Raw genomic sequence first — 21131 nt, forward strand, 5'->3', positions numbered from 1 at the left:
GGGGGGGGCCCTTTGGGGCCTCGAGGGGACGGGGGGGGGGTCCCTTTGGGACCTCGAGGGGACGGGGGGGGTCCCTTTGGGGCCTCGAGGGGACGGGGGGGGGTCCCTTTGGGGCCTCGAGGGGACGGGGGGGGTCCCTTTGGGGCCTCGAGGGGACGGGGGGGGTCCCTTTGGGGCCTCGAGGGGACGGGGGGGGTCCCTTTGGGGCCCCCCAGCCCCGCGTTGGGACACCGGGACCACCGGCAGCTGGCGGTGGGACACGCGGCGCGGCCGGGGGCTGCTCCTAGTGCCGGGTAGCCGTGGCCATGCGGGAAGGCAAACGTTAACATTCGTTCTCTTCGCCGTCGCATCTGTTAAAAAAAAAAGAAAAAGGATCGATATAATCATTGCTCATTTCTTTTTTAGAAGGCGTTGAGTGTTTACGGGGGAGGAGTGGGGCTGTAAAGGGGTTTGGGGTGCTGGGTTTCAAAGGGGAATTTGGCACGAGCCGGATCCATCGCGAAGCAGCGGGTGCCCACAGTTACTAACAGAAGTCTAAAAGACCTCTTAAAACATGTCGCTCTCGGTGTTCCTTCCGATGTACAGCCCTACAGCTGGATCCTAGTGAATTAAATTGCATTTGTCATTGGCTTCAGCGTGCGAGGGACAGGACCCCCCTGCGCAGCTCTTTAAGAAGACACGGGCAGCTCCCAGAAACCAGCTCTAGGCTGGAAGACAATCTGCTTGTTATCACATCAGGTCACAAAATTAGCCGTGAGCTTGTAGGAAGAGGCTCTTCCATGAGAGTAGGCTTGTTCATTATTAGTAGTGTTGTTCTCCGCAGGAGATACCAAGCAAGGTGCGCTTTCTGGGATTTTTCACACTTTTAGGTCTGGCCAGTTAAATGTTGCACCTCCAAAATATCTTCAGCATTTACCAAAAAAAAAAAAAAAAAAAAAAAAAGAGTTTATTTGATGACTTGATGACTTGTAGGGACTCTTGTTTGCTCTGATTTCCTTCTTCCTAACAAGAATGATCTGAAATTGCTGATTTACGATTTGGATTAAAAACAAATAAATCACAAACGCGACTGGGAGCATCCACAGTGAATTGTGCATGGGCACTACAAAGTGGGTCCTTGTAGAGTGTTCTACAGGAACCAGCGAGTGCATATTTCATACCTGGCCTATAGGCTTAAGAGGTCCGGGGTTTAAAAAAAAATAAAACTGAAATCTAATCAGAGAAAAAACGGTATCTTCAGTGAGATCTTTTCCTCTTTCCTGCGGGAGAGGGAAAAAAAAATCAGCAAACAGAAATAATATCAGCGGAGACAACTCCTTCCCATTTCCTGAAGGAAAGAAAGAAAAGTCTAACCACTTACCCACATCATTTATTCTGTGAAAATATCTTTCAGACTGTCTGTGTTGTCAGTTTGAGGTATTTAGTCATTTCTCTGTTTCTCTTAAAGTCGGACATAAACATGAGATGTATCAGGAGACACGTGAGGCATCCACGCAGCCCCTGTTTATTTATATCCGCACACGCCTGAGGACGCGGGGTGGGGAGGAAGTCAGGCTTCCTCACCCCGGACAGCTTGCTGGGGTGACGCTGGCTGCGACACGCTTGTAGCAGTTGGCACATTTTGCTCATTTTACATAATTCTGGTGCGGTTTTAAATGCACAGCCCGTGCCTGCTGCGTCTCCACGTGGCCCCTGGGGCTGAGATGAACGAGAGCGCGGCGAGGCAGCGCCGAGTCCCCAGACCCCAGGCCCCTGCCTGTGCCACCCCGTTTTTTTTCCCACCCACCCCCCAAAAGCTGAAGCATCCAGAATGAAATTCGGCCACGCAAGCTGAATTTGGGGCAGAAAGGTATTCTCTGGGAATTATTGGGGAATTGCAATATCAAGCTCGTTTTTTCCCCCCAGAGGTGGTCCCCCTCCTCCTTCCACACAGCTCGGCTTCTCGAGGAGCAGGGGGCTGGAGAAAGCCACCCTAAACCAGGCCAAGCACACCCCACCTGGCCCCGAGCATGGGTGCTACCCAGGCCCCGCATCACGTACCCAGCTCTCCCCCGTCCTGCCCCGGGGAAAGCCAGTCCCTCCTATTTTACCCCATCCAAACCCAAGCCCCTTGCTTTAGACAGCTAAACGAGGAGCGGATTTGCCCCGGGCAGGTGATGGATTGGGCAATCCGGCTCACGCGAAGTGCCTGTCTGCTCCTCCATCAATTCCGGGTGACCGTGTCCCTAACCCAGCTCCCCCAGGAGCCCAGACTCCCCTCCCTGACGTTACAGGTGCGCAGCCAGGTACCAACAGCCATTTTTGATGACTTCTCTTACATGCTGGGCTCCTTCCCAGTTCTCTGACATTCTGGTTCCAAATCTTTCCAGTTTCTCCCACCGCCTGAAACCATTTATAAACCCAAGCACCCTGCCTTGCACCCCCGTCCTCCAGCCAGCTCCGTCCCTTTCCTTTTCAAACGCCTGCAATTCGAGGCTAGTTAAGCTGCGGGAGGCAATCCTCGGCTGAGGAAGATGTGCTTGTCCTCACAGATGGCACCTTTTAAAAGCCCCTGGGACGTCTCTGCGCATCCCCAGAGCGGTGGGAGCTTTGCTGAGGGGGCGTCTGCTGTCCGCCTGGCTGCAAAGCCTGGGCAGAGCCAGCAGCTCTGCTACAGAGCAGGGCAAAGCTGATAAATTCTTCATCTTCAGGGCTGGATGAGTTTGAAGCAAAATAATTGTTGCTTTCCTTTGAACTGGGAATTGGAGAGGCCCAAAAACCAGTGACTGGAGCTAGAAGGATAAGAAAAAATAGATGGTTTTAAAGACAGACTTAGGAGGGGAGGATTCCTATTCAGAGAAAGGAGTTTGCAATTATTTTTTCATAAAAAGACAGGACAGCCCACTGGAATGAGAATTAAGCACTCTCCCCCCACACACGTAGGTTAAAAAATATAAAAACCAGACAACGATAAAGCAAGTGAAAGCACTCTGCAAGTGTAGGGGAGTTGAAGCTGCAAGTGGCGATACATTTAATAGGACTTGGGCAAAAACAGGGACTGTGAAATGGAGGCACCTGGGCCAGTCTTGGTCTCGTGTATCTGAGTGAGAGGAGCTGGAAATGTGCAAACTGTTGTCAGCTCTGACTGATGCGGCTTCAAGAGTCTGATGAGAAATTCTGAACGGCAGATTGGCAGCACAGAGCCCCGTGCCACTGACGATTCGATAGCGTGCAGGAATGACCACTGCAGGTAGCTTAAGGGAAAGAGTTTTGAAGAACAGATGGTCCTCTCTTATTGGGCTTAAAAAAAATTAAAAATCAAACAACAACAAAAAGGCAAAAAGAAACAGAGCAATGAGCGTAGCCAAGGCTCCCTGATTTTACCAGCAAAGGAATTAACTGGTATCCATCTGAAGTACTTCCAAAATCCAGCAAGTGATCTGCAGAAAGGAAGATGCAATTTTCTCTTTGAAAACTCAAACTTTGAACAACTCCCCACCTCTGTGTCCGATCCTGCTGTTTAAATGCAGTAATTAAACATGAGGTTTTAAAAGAACATTGTATTCATTGGGAACAAGAAGCTGAGGGAGTAATAGGACAACAAGATTCATGCTCATCACTTTTTGTTATTTGAACTGAAAGCCTAAATCAGACCTGATTAAACTAGGAACTCAAAACCAGATTCAACCCAAACTAGGGATATTAGACAAATACAAATGTGACAAGAGTCACGATTCAATTATTACGAGTCCATCTTTTAATTGCTCATTAAGATGGCAGTGTGTATCTTTGCCTACATACATTTAGCAAAGCCTTTTCACTTTGACAGCACATAAAATTCTCCATGCCAACTGTATATCTCTTACTTTTTATATCAACTTCAGAGTTGCCAGTTTTTCATTATCTTCTTGGTCACAAATTAATAAGGAGGAACAAATTTAATAGCAGCCTCAAACCTTTAGAGATTATGTCAGCCTTGTGTATCCATGCCAGTTAAATTACCATTTATTTCTGCTTAAATTTAATGCGGTCATCTTCATACAAACACACACATATTTAAAGCCTGCTCTCACGGTACAGCGTTAGCGCACCGAGAGGCTGCTCTGAAAAGCTGACATGGAGCTCAGACTTGAACCTTTCTAACCACGCAAGATGCAGCAGATGGAGAGGACCAAGGTCAAGAGCTGAAACCGGGCAGGATTTTGTGGGCGCCGTTCTCCTGGGGTGCTACCAGCAAGGATAGCCGTGGAGGAGCCTGCACACCAGAGGCATGTCCTTCAGGTGGTCAAAGTGGGTCAAGGCTCAGATCTAGAGAGGTGCTGCCCTTGGTGACCCAGTCTTCTCTGCCTCAATCATGTTTTAGCAAATTATTGCTCTGTTGGGTAAATGCCTCTGGATGCTGGCACAGCAGTGACCCACCTGGCCCCGGTGGTACGCTTAGTGCTTGGTCCCTGCCTCCGTAGCTGTCAGCCCAGGATAATAAAAAAATAAATCGTAAAAGATGTTTTATACCAAAGGAAATACTAAATGTAGAAACAGTGCTTTGATTCATTTCACAGCTGTAGTCTTTTTTGATTTGTTCGTAATTTTCTACACTACTGCTTCCAATTTGATACTGTCTGGGCCCGGGATGACAATGCGAATGGGATAACAGATGATGAGCTCAAAATACTGAACACAATCATACTCGCCCTACGTGTACCCACAATCAATATGTCACTTGGAGGAAGGAACCATCAGCTACCAGGCAAAGTTTGGAATATCAAATGTCACAGGGACTCCAGGCACGTTTCTGAACTCCTAGGAGCTGTCAGTGCAGCAGGCTGGCTGCTCTGTATGGGACACGCGAACGGGTCGAGTAAATAACCTCAGATACCTGAGCTGAAGTACTGGCAGCTTCCAGCATCCCCCTCCATTTCCAGCCCCGTGAAGTAGAGCGCAGAAGGCTGGTGGCTGTGATTCCCACAGGGCCCAGGGGAGCAGGACCCCCAGCCAGCGACCCAGCTCGGGGCTTCGGAACGGCACCTGTATTCCTCTGCTTTCCCATCTCTCAGTATTTTGTTGCTGTCCTCACCCAGATGCACAGCATCAAAGCCAGTGGACGGTGTTTATCTGAAGACAAAAAAGCACTTTGATCCACGGGCACGGTGGATAACAAGGCATTTAGCTTTTTTTTCCAAGCTCCTTGGCTATTTGTAAGTGCAGTCATGTCACAGCGAAGTCGTGGTGCGTATTCTGAAGCATATGGCGATCTTTTTTTTTTCAACTTGTTTTTAAGAGTAACGGTAAAATGATGAGCTTTAGTGGGCTGAGAGGGCTCGGGCTTGCAGCAGGTGAGTGGGCGGCCGGGCGGAGGGAGGGGGCCGCTCATCCTCCTCGCCAAAACGCCCCAGGTCCGACGGGCAGGGGCAGGGGAATGAAGCGCGTGGAGATGAAAGAAAGCGCACCAAAGCTGAAGAAAAACCAGCGAGAAACGTGAGTCTGCCTCATTTGAAACATTTGAAGTCTTCTGAAGCACCTTTGTGTTTTATCTCATCACTTAATAGGTTTCACTTTACGCCAGCACATATCTGTGCGGTACGTGGAGTTCAAGAAATAGACGGGAGCGAGGGGGACTTGGCGACAGGTTCCTTAAACCCCCTCTGCAGACAGATGGCCAGGAAGCAGGCTGGGAGGCAGAGTGCAAGCAAGGAGGATGACGTTCTTCAAGAAAAATTAAGAAATGTAAATGGCACCGTCGCTGCTCAGAAAGACAAACTCTTGCAAAGCATTAGCCGGGCTCAGTTCAAAAAGCAAGGAAATGATTTAGAAGAGGACTGTGATCATTTACAATTTTTAAAGGTGAAAGGTGTGATTTTGGTAATACCTTAAAATTAAAAGGCCAGCCACTCTATCTTTAAAATGATGGTTTCTCTCCTGGAAGACTTATCTCATTGTCAGTCCATTAGCAGCCAACCAGAACCCATCCATACAAAAATAATTGGCTATTGATATACGGTAATGCTGAAAAGTTATTCTTATTTTTGTTCATTGCTACAGAAAGATGTCCTCTCTAGCTACACATTCAATCATTATAAATGCTGCTGCAAAAAAACTAAAAACACTTCTCAGAGATGGATTAAGATCTACTTCACAAATAAATACATTTTATCACTGAGAGAAGAGGCAAATGTCACTGGTACTGTCTTATACCCAGTGGAGACCACTTGCACAGGAATTTTCCCCTCCCGGTCAATGAACGTCACCGGCTGTGCACGGCCCCCCCGCATCAGCCGGCTCCAGCGCAGGTCTGTACCTGCTGGGCACGCATCAGGGGCTGCTCCGAACCACAGCTGCGGCCCCTCCTTTTTGACTGCAGGGAGCTAAAAGGGGCAAAAAAAAAAAAAAAGACGTTTTACTCTAAAAGCACAGCGCCGCGTGGCTCTCGGCATGCTGTGCCGGCCACCGGCAGTGGCTACCGCTCTCGGCAGGGACCAAGGTCCCATCTGCAAGGGTCGCATCCTGCAAACCCCGAGTGCTTCCAGCAGGACCCGCTCCTGGAGGGGACAGGAGCAGGGGACAGCAGGACCTGCCACCGCCACCACTGTGCCCCGTAAGAGGTTATTTGTGCAGCGGTGGGGAGGTTTGTGCTCAGGCTGTTAGAGCCGCGCCGAGGCGGTGCCAGATGCTGCACTTGCCAGCTAAGCACCCCTCAAGAACAGCTAATAAAACTGGAGGACGTTAGGCTTTGTAATGCTGTATTTTAAAGATAAAAGAGTCTCTGGTTGGACTAGTGCTAAGATTTTTACTTCCTTGCAGACAGCTACTTGGCTGCTCTGTAACCCAATCTCGAGCCGAACCCAAACAACTAGTTATAAAACTCCAGCTCGAACGATGTGCAGGGAGATGGAAAAGGCAAAGGGGAGAAAGTGGGGAAATAATCTAGCTTGACAGAGAATTTTTGGGACTGTGGTTTTCGCCCATAGAAGAAATTTCTCACAGTTAAGGCTCAAACACACACCAGCAAGAAAGCAATGTGTTGAATGGCTTCCACAAATCTGTCTTGGGGCCATGGGTAGACATTGATTTTGGGCTGTTTTACCTTGTTTATGGCCATTCACTTGTAGCACTGCTTGATAAAATACTTTAAGTAAGAAAAAAATAATCTTACATTTGTTTTAGCTGCTTGTGGAATTATATTTCTGTAAGTATTTTACTTGTTTGGCCAAATTTCTACTACCAACAGTTTTCTGTTGCTTTGGAACTGCTGTTAGAAGCCTATCGCTCTTCATCATCACTCTGCTGAGTCTCTGTTACCCTTTTAGCAACAGTCTCTCCCACAGTAAAAGAAAACGCTTTTTTTTTCTTGTATCTTATTGTCCAGAATAACTCTTGGATATTACAGTCATCAATGTTTAGTACTAAATCATTTCCCTGCCAATTCCTTGTAATCAAATCTTCCACCAAGTCGATAGCAATAACATTTTTATAAGGCATTGTCTCTCTCAACCTATTAGGTGCCTTCTGATCTTTGAATTTTCCATTCTGAAAGTAATAGATAGTGACCTGGAAGAAAGCATAAAGCCTGTTCATGTCGCCCAGCTTTGAGCAGCCATGTTATTGCTCACACCAACCAACCCTTTGAGTCGGAGCTCTGACTGCTTCCGACAGGTTACTTAATCACAGGAGTGACTTTCAGTTCCTGTAGAAAAAAAAATGCAAAATAAATAAAGGAGCTACCAGGCCCGCTAGAACCAACAGCGATATTTCTACTGCATTTAATGGCACCAGATGTTGGCTTTGCAGAATTATATGCGGCGGTACACTTGGTACATCTGTGCCACGATGCAAATACGCCACCGCAGCTCATGGGGAGATACTTAGCTGGTTTAAAGGCAGCCCTGCCAGCCGCAGCACTGCAGAGCTGAGCAGAGGGCTGCAAAATGCACCCCAGCCCTGAACTTTGATGTGAGCCATGAACTTGTGCGCAGCTGCGTGCAGGCACAGCCACGGTGCCATTAGCACCCGCGGCACCGATTCGGTGGCAGTGCAGGACGCCTGGGTGAGCTCTGCCTGAGGTTACTTGACCTGGCTTTAAATCTGCCTAGCGCTGCTGTTGATTTCTGGACTCCACCTCCACCACCACTTAATGGCACCTTCCCACTATGCACACCCCTCTGCTGTGATTTTAATGATACCAGAGGATCTCCCATAGCCACGAGGCAGTTGCCCATTGACTGACTTGGTTCTTTCACTCACAATCTTTCATTCACGATTCACTACTGAACCTGCAGTCAGTAAACCATCTTTATCTGGTAGCTTACCACTAAAGAACTAAACTACCTTGAAGCCGAGGAGTACTGGGTACAACACAGGCAGCGATGTACTTATGCTTTCTCAGTTTTATTTGGGCTTTGGGAGAGCTGTTGAAATGGGAAGAAAAGGAAGTTTTCTTCATTAGATCATCTTCGTATACTAACCTCAATATCACTCAGATATCGATGTCACGGCTCTCAATTTGTATTTTGTTTCCATACCCACGAGCAAAACCAATGGTGATTTTTAAGATACTTTAATTTATCTAACGCCAAGGTACCATGAAGAAATAGCGATGGTCCAAAAGTGACCATACGCTGATGAGAGGGTTTCTCCCTAAGGAGGTCTGCGTGCCCTTACCCATCCAAAATACCAAGTATGTAGGTAATTGTCAGGCACTTACCATGTGCCAGTGCGGGTGACAGAGCTACGTCTGTGTAAGCCATAGTCAGGAGTTTCATTGATTCTGATGGGTAATTTATTTCTGACTCCGCAAGGCAACCCCTCAGAGACCAGCAGTCGATACCGGTAGAGGTGGATTAGCACAACAACACATCAGATGGGTCAGTGGGCAGGCGGGGTAGTTATTATTCCTATTAGCTCAGATACAAATGGAAAAGAAAGGAAAAAGTTAGTCTCAACAGCAGGCGGTATATATCTTGTTTCTCCTTTTTCTTTGACAGGGTTACAAAACATGCTGCTATTTATTTATTTTTAATATTAATGCATTTGGAACAGGGAGAAATAGAGATGGGGACAATGTATCTAGTCCCTATTCTCATCTCACCTTCCTTGTGTATTGCATAATTCCCTAACGTCTGGAAAACTGTTCAAAACTCCTCACTGTGTCAGCGTTTTCAGATCTCAGGGGATGAGACCCACAGCTAATATTCAAGACAATGTATTCCTGTCTGTGAATAATATGAAGAGCTGAATCCTTTTTATTCTTTACGTTTTTTGCCTCTCGCATGGCCTTAATGAAGATTTTGCAATCCTGTCTCCCTCGGGGCACACGGGTACAATCAAACATCTGCATTTAAATATACTCTCCCTGCCTCAAACCTCAAAATGAAAACAAAAAAACAGGAAATAATTCTTTCCTTCCAGGCTTCCTCAGCAACATACAAACAAGTCTCCTTAAGTAAGAGCAGCTTTAAGCCAAAAGCATGCCACAGCACAGAGAGGAGATGTGCTCAAGCTTAGAGGCCTCCACCCATTCAGCTGGCCTTGAAATATTTTGAAAATCCAACTTCTGTGCTCTAAAGACTACCTGAAATCTGGTTTTGAGCATTCTGCTGGAATGCACAGGGTGGCTGTTTTATCAGGGCAGTTTCTCCAAACCCCTGCTGTGAGAAAGGACACAAGTGTTCTTCCTCTAGCAAACAGAAACTTCCATGTCACTGTGTGTTTTCTTGAGAATAACCACGACTTATACTTCAAGCACATATTGACAGATCATTTCGATCTCAGTAGCCCCAGACTTCATCTCTAACCTGCATTTTTGCTTTGCTAGTTAATAGGTTTGAGTCCTGCATTCTTATTCAGATAAAGCCCCCAAGTGATGTGGGGTGACAATGAACAACTAGACCACGATTTGGTCCCCAGTGGGACTGGTTTATCTGGAGTAGTTTTTATGTCATTCAATTTTGTGAAGCTTGCCAAAACAGAGCTGGTCTGGAGAACGGGCAAGAGGTACACAGATATTCATGAATAAATAGATTAACCCTTTTCTTGTGATGTTTGGAAGGTCTTAAATATTCAGAGTTTCACAAATGTTAGATCATTGAGAAGCTCAGACTGGCCAGATGCTAAACATTACTCTCCTACTGGAAAAGTTCCAGGCGTTCAGGCAGAAATGATGCTCTGTGACCCCCGGGACCAGTCACCGATCCTAGCAGACATCCAGGAAGTAATCAAACTGGGAAGACTATAAAAGACTAACCTGCTGGCTGGGAATTATTTATCCAAGCTAGTTGGTGAATACTTATAAACAAGAAATACAATAGCGCAGACTGGAGTAGGCTCAAAATTTATCCACAATTAATAAATTGACCTATCCTACACACTGTGTTATTTTCTCTGACATTTTCACAAGCTACAAATCTGATAGTACAATTAAATGACAAGTTCAATCACTTCTTTATTTCATGTATATGTATATTATAATATTTTATAGCTGTATTACGGAAAAGACTGTTTACTCATGTTGTATCTTCCCTACCATAATTCAGAGCTTTGCTTGCCTAAGAAATTACTTGTCTGCATTTTGATTAAAAAAGCAAAACCTCATTGTTCCTGTGGCAAATGAATTCAGTCTTTAAATGAAACTCATTGTCACATCCTTTTCTATGCAGCAAAAGCATTCAGCTCCTGGAATGGTTTTAACCTCTAACACAGCACTTTTGTGTCTGTATCTGATCCAGCAATGATTCATTTTTCTTCCAAAGCTTCGTCAGTGTTTGGGCTCTGTACTTAGTTCTCAATGAACTGGCTATAACGCAGTAGTTACAGCTCCCTGGAAAATGACACACAGTAACTCTGTCAAGTTTTTTATTAGCTTGGATAGGTCTTTTATTTTAGCAAGGTCTTTTATTACCTTGGATAGCTTTGAACTAGGTTCTGAAGTGGATGAGTGAAGACCTGGAGATCCAATTTTATATCAAGAGCCATTAATTTTTTTAACCATAACCTCTTGATTATTGATAGGCTTTTGTTCTTTACTGTCATTGCACAACACATTGTTTGAAGTGAATCAGAGTGCACAAACTTCCACAATTACTCACCAGAGCTTGGATGGGTCATGGCAACCAGCTGGCAGAAGTGCTCTGACTTTCAGGATGCAAAAAGAAACACTCCAATGGTTCCCCCCCATCACCGTCCCTCCAGGTGCATTCAGCCCTAAAAATGACAGTTTTTTCTTCCACGCGTGCGAAGATCTGCTGTTTTGCAACACCCCTTGCATGTTCTAACAACCTCCTGGATCAATTAGCGGTGGGTGAATTCCAGATGACTTAGTGCAGATCAATACGCGGGTGCCTGAGGCTACGAAGTGCTGACTGGGGGTCTCTCAGCTGCGATGTCTGACTTGATGCATCTTTCAGCTTCTCGCCTTTCAGAAATGTCAAACTCTCTCTTCTGGCTGCAGATTTCACTTCCAGTTGAGCCAAATTGAATTGCTAGTCGTGTTTTCATAGGTGCTGCTCTAGCCTGGGAGATAATCGGATCCTTCCTGTTCCGTGGTATTTGTCAGAAAACATGGTAAGGATGTTATGGAGAAAGGAGGTGTCTGGAAATCTCAGATGATGGTTATTCTTTCGTCCATTAATCCACATATATACACAAAAGCACTTAATTTGGAGTAGCTTATTGTTCCACCTCAATAACTACATAGATCGGAATGGACTCCACCAACAGAAATGAGCATGGATGAGCCAATAGGACCAGAATCAAGCTGCAGAAGTGCAGATACATGGGGGTGGGGGTGAGAGGGGACACACGACACTAATAAATAGAATTTCATTGATGTCAAGGTCTCAAAAATGGTATAAGGTCTTTCTTCAGCAGCATACAATTCACTTCAAGACCATTTCCCTTTAGTCTAGTTGCCACTCTCTTCATCTGTATTCTTTGAGTCACATTTTTATGGTTTCAAACTTAAAAGGAAGTTGTATTTGAAGCTTGAACCAATTCAGACTTCCAGGTAACTGAAGTCAGCCTATGACTACAACTTGACAAAGCTTAATGCTTCTATTTGAATCAGTCTTATTTACAAATCAAACAAACTCATATCAAACTGACTGCTTTCACATTTAGGCTCTTTTGCCTTAGATTTATTCCTGCATGGGGCTGTGACATGTGACATCTTGCTATGTTGTTCCTTGGATTATTTACACCATGGAGGCATCCAGAGACCTATGTCACACAACAAATGCCCACAGTATTGGTAATATAACAATCAGTTACGATGATCCCCAGACGCATTTGAGCTGTTGGATAAATGGAAATCCATGTAGCCACAAGGAGCTGCTTGGCAAAAATCCAGCCGTAGACTTGGCACAAAAGAAAAATAAACCATGTTTTCTCTTTAATGTTACAGACCCTTCTTGGACCTCGTATCCGTACTGCAGCCATGGCCAAGCAGCAGGGCTGGGAGCTGGCACGGCACCTGCAGAAGGTCAGCGAGGAGCTGGGTGAGGGGAAGTGATGGGAGGCGGCTGGATGATGATGTCCTCCTTTCTGGGGAGCCAAAGTCAGCGCAGTCTGGCAGGATCTCACCCTCTCTGCACAGTACCGATGGCCACAGCATGTCCTTGTGGGTTCTCATTTACATTGCAAGTCTGAGAAGTTCCCATTTTCCTTCTGGACCACATTGTCAAGATGTCACGGACAGATTACATTGTCCTGCTAAAAAATTCATTCTGTAGGGATCAGTTCAAGTTAAATCTAAGAGGAATAGTACATTACCCGGGGATTAGGCTCATATTTCAAACAGACTGTTAGCTGAATAAGCGTTAAGGCGTGCGCAAAGACAGCAGAACAGGCCCAAAGCTCCTGGGCCTAGGCTGGGCTGGAGGAGGGACAAGGAGCAGCTCGGGAGCCACCTCTCTGTTCATGAAACGGGAAGGGTTTGCAGGTGCCGGGTGTGATGGGGCCGCGCTGCCCCAGGGGCAGCTCCTCCTCTCCTCCACATACAGGGGAGAGGGTCGGCTGCTTGGGAAACAGCACTGAGTTCAACAAAATACCCCTTAGAAAAAGTCTGAAATAAAATTATAAAATGAATCCCCTTGCCCCTTATCAGGTGGGCAGGGGTCCGTTTGTCACGTTGTCAGCACGTGATAAGAAGTCAGCAGCTGGGTCCTGACCGAGCAGGCACCCGTGTCGAGTGATGCTCACATGTCCCCGCTAGTCACCGTCTATCACCCAAATGTCCTAACACACGCACGCTTGGCCATGTGGACAAGACATCCTTTCCCATAAAAATACAGCACCTGATCGCTGGCGCTTTGGGCCGTCTATTTCTAACCAGCATTGACCAGCCCAGATCACTGTAGTATGCATTAGCTTCCTAGCCTGAAGGAAATAAAAAGGTTGTTTTCTGAAAAAGTATACAGTGGAAATCACTGCTTGCATTCACTTGTTACGCAGCCAGCCACAAGACCCTTGATTTCATTTTTAAGAAATTATGTTTACAAATCACAGTCAGTGTCTGACAGATTAAGAATTTCTGTATACATCTCTCCTTTTTTGTTTTGGTAAAAACAAAAAATGTTCTGTAGATGTTGGTGTCAGTTTACTTTTTTCACTGCCTCATACATTTGCCATCTGGAAACACCTAAATGCCAGCAGGCTTTGGCCTCAGGTTCGAAAGTGTTTGCAATTTATTTCTCAGAATTGCTAACAGCTTTCCCTGCCAAAAAAAGGAACAAACAATGATTCAGCAGAGCCTTTGAAGATCAAAAAGAAATATAATTAATTTGTTAAAGTGGAAAAATACCCCAAATCCCTGTTAACAAAATTGTATTTGACCTTCTGCATTTTTCTGCTGAGAAGGCTGACTTTTTACTTTATGCCAGCAGGATCCTCTGGGCTGAGGGAAGAGGAAACCCACTACCACCAAGGTTATGAGGCCGTATTTCACAGCACTATGTGAGATAACGCACGTATACCTGTGCTTGCCCCTGCCACTTACTCACCAAATCTCATTTAATGGCAAAGGAACTAACTGCCATCATAAATACACTCACAGCAGCAATAAGGCAGAGGAGGGTCTTGCTCAATGTGCTGGGTACACGAGGCTGGTCAGGGATGGAAGGATCAGGAGGGTGAAGGTACCGGCTATCTGTGGTGCAAAGATAATCATCATCTGCCCCCAGCACTGGAAAAACAAACAATCAAAAAAAACCCAACCAACCAACCAACAAAAACACCAACAAAATAAATAAATAAATAAATAAATAAATAAATAAATATATAAATAAAACATGAGCAAATTCTGCTGTTGAAGGCTCCGGGGAAATCCAAATAAAAGGAATGGCTGATGCTGGCTGGTCCTAAGCAGTCACACCCTAATTTAACAACAACAAAAAAATGATTTTCAGCGTTTTACACATTCATGAAATGTCTGGGCTGGTTTAATCAAACTACAGTGTCAGATCCCATGACAAACACGTTAAAATTCCCGCGATTTCCCTTCCACTCAGCATGCTCTCCACCACTGAAAACGCGTGCCAAGCTGCCCTGCTATGCAACTCCCTGATTGGAACAAAGTAATAACGCATTACGTGAATTAAATTTTTTTAGTGGCCACAACCTTGTTTAACATGTGATTTAATCCTTTGCAAAGGGAATAATAACATGAAGAAAAAAAATCAAGTGATCACAAATTTTGCAAGTAATGAAGACCACTGAAATCTCGATGGCTACATTATGTTGGCAATACTTACTTAAAACAACAAAAAAATTAAAACAGCTTGTGTTAATGGTAGGAGGTAATATTATATTTTAGATACGACCACTGGATGAATTCCATTTCATCAACAATCATGTAAAAACATCAGCTAAAAATGGATTATGTTTGTTTTTAGGGAATTAACTGTGCAAATAAACACAATTTAATTCCTGCATTAGTGGGAGAACCTCAAAGTCAGACTCACGGTTTTTCTGTAGCTTGGTAACAGTGATATTAGCAAACAGATGCTCTGAAACTAGTTTAATATTGCTAAATTATTCTTTTTGTTGGAGCACTCGTGTTAATCCAAACAGAACTAAAAGCAAGGCAGACCGACTCAGAAGTGAGATGCGATACTGTCAAGAGACCTGGACATACACACTGCTTCCAGGACTGTGAGCCTGCACAAATGAAGCAGCAAGTTTTATGAGACCCGAAGCAAAGGGCAAAGTGATGAGCAGGCTTTTCTGTCCCAGAAGTCCACTTGCTAATTTCATTTTCACTGTGACCTTAAAGAGTAAAAAGTCGATCCGAACCTCCAGTGTTAGGCTTCGAGCAGCTTTGTCTTCCTGAGAGGCAGTGGGGCATCTGAATTTGGGTGTGAATTTGGGGCTGGAGCTTGTGTTCTCTCCATGTCGGTGTAACAGCCACCACCTCCACGACTAGGGCCAGACCCGCAGGGAGCAGAGGCAATGGTGCTGCAGGGTGGTGGTGCAGGGGCACCCAGCCAGGGCGACCTCATCTCATCGGGGACCCATCGTATCATCCAGCCTGGCAAGAGGCTGCTATGTGCAATGGCTCGACCATGAGAAGAATTCCCAAGTCTGTGTCATCATTTCACATCAAAACCTACTATTCATTCCCAAGAGCTGACCCCTCTTCCTAGTAAAATTTCCTTCATTTTTCTTCAAGACTCACAAGTCTGAAAAATTCATCCCACAACCTGCAATGTCACCAACAGGAACTGGCACTCTTTTTTTGAAGACAAATTCCTTAAGTGGTTGGTGCTGAAAGACAGGGTAGGTGGCATTAACTTGGCTAATTGTTTACTTGCTTAGCTAATCTAACATAATCTGCATTGATTAGCTTTTGATTTCATGCTGGATGAGTACACTGCTTCTGTGTGCCTTTCAGTTCATTTGTGGGTCATACCTAAAAGTCATTTTTATAACTCTCCAAAGCTAGACGAGAACAGCAGCAAGAGAGAAGCAGCCCCATTGCACCGGTACTAAAAGGGTCATTAAACTCCGCATTAGGTAAAGGGTTTGGTGTGGGTTGCATTCACTTTGCTTGATTAAAAATGAAGTGTAAGCAAAAGGTATGTGGGAGAAATGTTTGAATACAAAGTATGCTGTAGTGCTTACGGGCACTCATCATCTCTTAGTCAGGCTCCTTCCTTCTTTAAAGCCTCGGTTCATGGGCTCAGGATGCCAAGAGTGAATATTTTATAATGAGCATAACAAGAGTGTCATTTGCTTGATAAACCTTAAACATATGCATGAGAAGAACAGGGATAATTTTGAGCCTAATGAAATGTTATAAATAAAATAAATAAATAAATAAATGTTTTTTAATTGCTTTTGGGTTTTACTGCTATGGGGCCTGAAACTTTCCCCAGAAGAAGAGAGAGGGTCAGAATTTGACCCGAAGAAGTTAAATCTCAAACGGAGATAGTTTCCTGAAATACAGGATTTATTGTGCTTAATGCTACGAGGTTATAGCACATAAACAATACTTTCTGCAGCAGAGGAATACAGAAATACTGATCTAGCTAAAAATGAAAAAGCTTGGATGGCTTCACAGGCCTGTAATAGGTAGCAAAGTTCACAGCCTTCACCTTCAAGTCTCCAGTTGAAATTTAGATTGATTGTGACTAAAAGTAATTTCTGTCTGACAGCTCATGTGAAGAGAGTTACTTCATTTCATAACAAATGTGTGGCCAACAGCCTAAAATTATTATCACAATTTAACAAGTCCGTTGGCAGTCCCAGAGGCACCGCGGACTGCTAGAAGTCAATCCTGCCTGCCTGGGATCGAGGGGAGCCAAGGTGGGGAGGGAAAGGAACAGAAGCAAATCTATGAGTGTTATAACTCTTCTGGGGAAGAGCTCACGAATTTAATTGCCTGCGCCTCTCTGCAGGAGCAAAATTTACCTACTTCCTCACACAACGCTGCCGGCTGGCTAATGTGTTATTTTTATTCCACAGAGCTGAGCTTTCCAGTTGGAAATGGAAAATGTTATAGTTTCACGGGGTTGATTGTAAAATAAATAAATAAACAGAAGTTTTTGGCCAGCAGTGTGGAAGGCCATTCACACAGAGATAAAAAGCCTAACCAGCCCCAACTGAAGAACGAAGGCAAAAGTACGCAGGGTGCAGACAGGCAGGTTGCTCGGCCTCAGCCAGCAGGCACCTCCCAGGAGTCTGAGCATTTCAGGTCATGACTGCTTAGGAAGGAGATGATTTCCTTGATTTTCTTCAGACTATAATGTGTCCTGTTCTATGCTGGGAGGGAGACGCATCACAGAGCAGTTCTGGCAACTGCCAAAAATCAGGTTGAGTTGTGTGCCTCAGTTAACACCCCAAATTAGGTGGGATGAGCCAGGCCACGTTAACTCATCACAAAGCTCTTCTGCATCTGCTGCAAAACAAAGACTTTCCAGTAGAGCTCCTATTACCTAATTCAATATATATTTTTCTATTTCAAATAAAACCCAATAAGCAATGAAGCAAAGCAATAAGCCTATATTCATTCAAATTTTAATTTATTTTTGCTCATATCTGAGAAAAGTTCACTGCCTTTCCCAGAGTAATTGATGTGTTTGTAGAAAAAAGAGTTTAAAGGACTCAGAAAAGCATGTTCATGAAACGTGGAATTTCAACTCTTCCTAAAGAGAAGTGCTAGGCAAAATATTTGCAAACGTACCTATTCAGGAACCTGAAATGCAAAGTGGCTTCTCTGACCAACCACAGCTAAAAGTACTCATATCATTAAGCAGTAATAATATGGTATTAAACTTAAATAATAATTAAGAAGTAGTGATTGTCTATTAGTGACAATCCTAGGAAGAGAAAGTGAGGGTGAATTAAAGCTACTGGCAAAGCACATATTCAGCTTCACTGTTTCAGTTAATCTCACGTTGGCACTGCCTCATGCATCTTTGCTACGCATACAGAACATGGGAGCAAATCCAATGAAGCCACTCCTGAAAACCCGTATTTTACAGCCTGGGATATGGTGTATCATGCAGTACAAAGAACCCATCAAGATAACCATTCATCAACAAAAAGCAAATCTTGATAAATCAAAGTAAATCATCACCATGGCATGAGGTTTTATACCCATGTTTTTATCCATCCTATACACACGCATATATGATAAGAGTCTACAGATTGATTTTTACAAAAAACTGGGGAGATAGTTTTATGTTAAGGAAAAACTGAGTGTAATTGAGGAATGAATTATTTATTATGACCTGGGGCAGCTTTAAATTATGAACTTTTTCACATTTGATTTTTATGGCTCAGGATATCAGCTTTTTTCTCTCTGTGCAAGTTCCATATTTTCTTTGTCAGCTGAGTTTTTCCACATGGTGCATGGGACAAATTCTGTCTTCAGGTGAGCAAAATGGCATTAGATTTCAGTCAGCGAGTGATATATGTGTACAACCAAGGACTATGGTTTGTTCTGTATGAAGCAACCACTCTCAATGATTTATACCCTATATTTTCAAAAGTGCAATAACCACGTTGCATCATTTAAACAAGAAATATTTACATCATCCAAAAAGCTGAAGTATGCAATTCATGCAGGAGAGCAGAAGAACACCTTTAGGTCAAGAAAAGTGATTAGTGCTATGGCTACCAGCAACACTTGAATGCCATAATAGCCTCTGATAATAGAAGTTGTCAGGTTTGCAAAGAAAAGTGTGTATGTACTTTGTGACAAAACCATTAACTGAAAAAAAAAAAAGGTTTCAAAGTACAGCTGAAGCATGGAACAAAATACAGAGAGCTCTTTAGCATCTCCAAGAATGGTACTTAGTCATCCATATCTTCCATAGCGAAAGCAATACAAATGTCTCAATAAAATCTATTAATTCCCATATTCTTCCTGGTTACCAACTTTAAAAAGTTGTTGGTAAAAAAAAGGATGGATCTCCAATTCCTCTTTTTGTGGATCCTATTATTTTTTTGCAAGTTTACTGCAGAACTTCCATATTCTCAACATAATGCTAAGAAAATCAAACCACCTTCATTGGTGACACTGTACTGGTTCCCAGTTTGTCACTAGTGTGAAACTATTCCATTGAAGTCTTGTCAAAACAAGGGATGTCTGAAACTGACACTGGAAAAAATGATAACTGATCTTCATAATGAATAATGTAAAGCATGAGCTCATTTGGACTACTCTAGATGATGATTAATTTTGAATCTTTTTTCCCCCCCAAGGCTAAAAGTGATCTAACTTAGGTAACATGCATTTTTTTTTAATATTTTATACTATTGAACGTAACTTCAGTTTGTTACACGAGTGTAGCATTTTGACAGGTGTTTGGTTTTGCTTGTCTCATTCTTATTGTTGCTTACAGAGAAGTAAACTTCCAGAATTACCACTGGTCTTCAGCTGTTGTGGTGAGAAATGCTCAGAAATGCCTCAGCTTGAGCAGGACTGCATCAAGAACAAGGTCAGGTGTAAGCTTGTCTGAAATCCATCTGCAATTAGTCCCTAGCTAAGTCCCTGCTGAAATCTTGGTCAAGGCAGATAACACCTAAAAAATACTGCAATAGGAGTACACACCTTCTGCAACCGTAAATACTGGGAATGTTTCATGAGAGGGCCAGTCAGTTGTGGCAGTACTTTATGATGTGATTTGCACGAATTTTTAGAAACTAGCAGTTTCTCACTTTAGCAGCTGCAGCTCTCTGAGCACCAACGGCTGCGGTATTCAGCCTTGGAAGCTCAGAGAAGGTGAGTTGTTTTGTTCCTTGGCTGGGCTGTGTGTTCACTGCATCTCTGATCTATTTTTGTCAAGAAAATAGAGTTTCAGGGATCACATTTTGGAGACTAAGAAGATATTAAGTCGTACAGGGAATCATAACATTTGAAGATTGTGTTCCATCACTCTTAAAAAAATCCATAGGTTGATGTGAGATTATTGAAAAACACAGTCACACTTCTCACTCCAGCCCAAGGCTGTCTTGTCTTTTTAGACGGTGAGCTCATCAGAGCATAGAACATCTACTATTTGGAATTTATGTAGTTCTTGGTGTAACATGGCCCAGGTTTTGGTAGTCTCTCAAGTTTTACCATGAAGAAAATAATGAATAACTAGAGAGAGTTTTGTCTCTGAGGGATGGACACTACAGCGAACTCTTCTAAGCTATTTACTCGTTGGAAGGGTCAGCTGCAGGCAACATCTCTGACTCACTCCTACGTAAGGATAAGCTTAAACATTCCAGTTTCTCTAGACCAAATTTCACACCACCAAGTGGCTTTCCAGACAGGTTAAAAAAAGAGTAATTTTCATTATTGTGGAACAAAAGCACTAAAGTTTCTTCTGATTGTAATAAAGAGAAAAGATGTTATTGAGTGATGCATCCACCTCCCAGGTCTGGGACGGGTATACAACGTACTCTGACTTACCTAGTGCTCACTGCAGGCACTCAATCTAAACAATCATTTTGGAGTTTAACAGAAGACAATACAAAATACCATGCAATCATTGACAACAGCCTTTGATGACAAAGAGCAAACAGACAGGGAATCCTTTCAGTTTAACAATGTAGATAAAAGGACATTTTTATATTTCCAGATGATACTCAAGGCTCAGGTGTTGCAGACAATACAAAAATAATGCAATATTGCTTCTCTCCAACGCACTTTTACTTCTGGAGTCGAGGTTAGTTCACCTATATTGATTCACTGATGGTGTTTTTTCTCTACCAGCTTCACACCTTTTTTGTATGGGGTCAGTGCACATATAGAAATAATACTAAACCTAGGAGAAAAAAATAAGGGTATTTATGAGACTAGGCTCGAAATTGCCTCCTTGCTCCATTTAGTCCTTTACGAACAAGAAAGCAGAATTCTTTCATGCTTCCGTTGTCTGTCATATTTGCGGACATTTTTTTTCCACAGCAACTAAAGAAAACACACCTGTTAACTCGAAATCCTAGCAGAGTATTTGCATACTGGCTGGGGAAGAGGAGAAAATGGAGAGGAGGAGAAAAATAAGCACCGGTATACCCGGTCCTCCAATGTAATAGGCAACAATGGTTTCCACCATTTTTATTTATGTACAGTTTTTAATGCCTTCAGAGGAAGTTCTCTTGAAGCATAAATTCTGGTACCTAAGAATCAGAAAGTTTAGAAGAGCAAAGGTGTCTCTTCTGGGCAACACACACTG

At 43.7% G+C, this 21131-nt stretch overlaps 2 long non-coding RNA genes across 4 annotated transcripts in view; both read right to left on the bottom strand.

The window, feature by feature from the left end:
- Positions 1–45: 45 nt before the first annotated feature.
- On the bottom strand, positions 46–13004 carry LOC106032653 (uncharacterized). 2 transcript variants are annotated; one of them, XR_001204975.3, is made up of 3 exons: positions 11058–13004; positions 8678–8867; positions 46–350 (listed from the first exon to the last, which is right to left on the bottom strand). It is a non-coding gene; the product is annotated as an uncharacterized lncRNA (long non-coding RNA). The 2 variants fall into 2 exon arrangements; XR_007160653.2 differs by lacking the exon at positions 46–350 and adding an exon at positions 7814–8381.
- A 130-nt stretch (positions 13005–13134) lies between these two features.
- LOC106032762 (uncharacterized) overlaps positions 13135–21131 on the bottom strand; it is a 61725-nt gene continuing 53728 nt past the window's right edge. Inside the window, exons 6-7 of one of the 2 annotated variants that reach the window (XR_010824815.1) lie at positions 14019–14113; positions 13135–13681 (exon numbers count right to left, since the gene is read on the bottom strand). This is a non-coding gene — a long non-coding RNA (uncharacterized lncRNA). Of the gene's footprint in view, positions 13682–14018; positions 14114–20374; positions 20724–21131 lie in introns of those variants that run through there. The other variant, XR_010824816.1, reaches the window with a different exon arrangement.

The sequence above is a fragment of the Anser cygnoides genome, chromosome 14 (genome assembly GCF_040182565.1).
Source record: "Anser cygnoides isolate HZ-2024a breed goose chromosome 14, Taihu_goose_T2T_genome, whole genome shotgun sequence".
In the NCBI taxonomy this organism is placed as follows: Eukaryota; Metazoa; Chordata; class Aves; order Anseriformes; family Anatidae; genus Anser; species Anser cygnoides.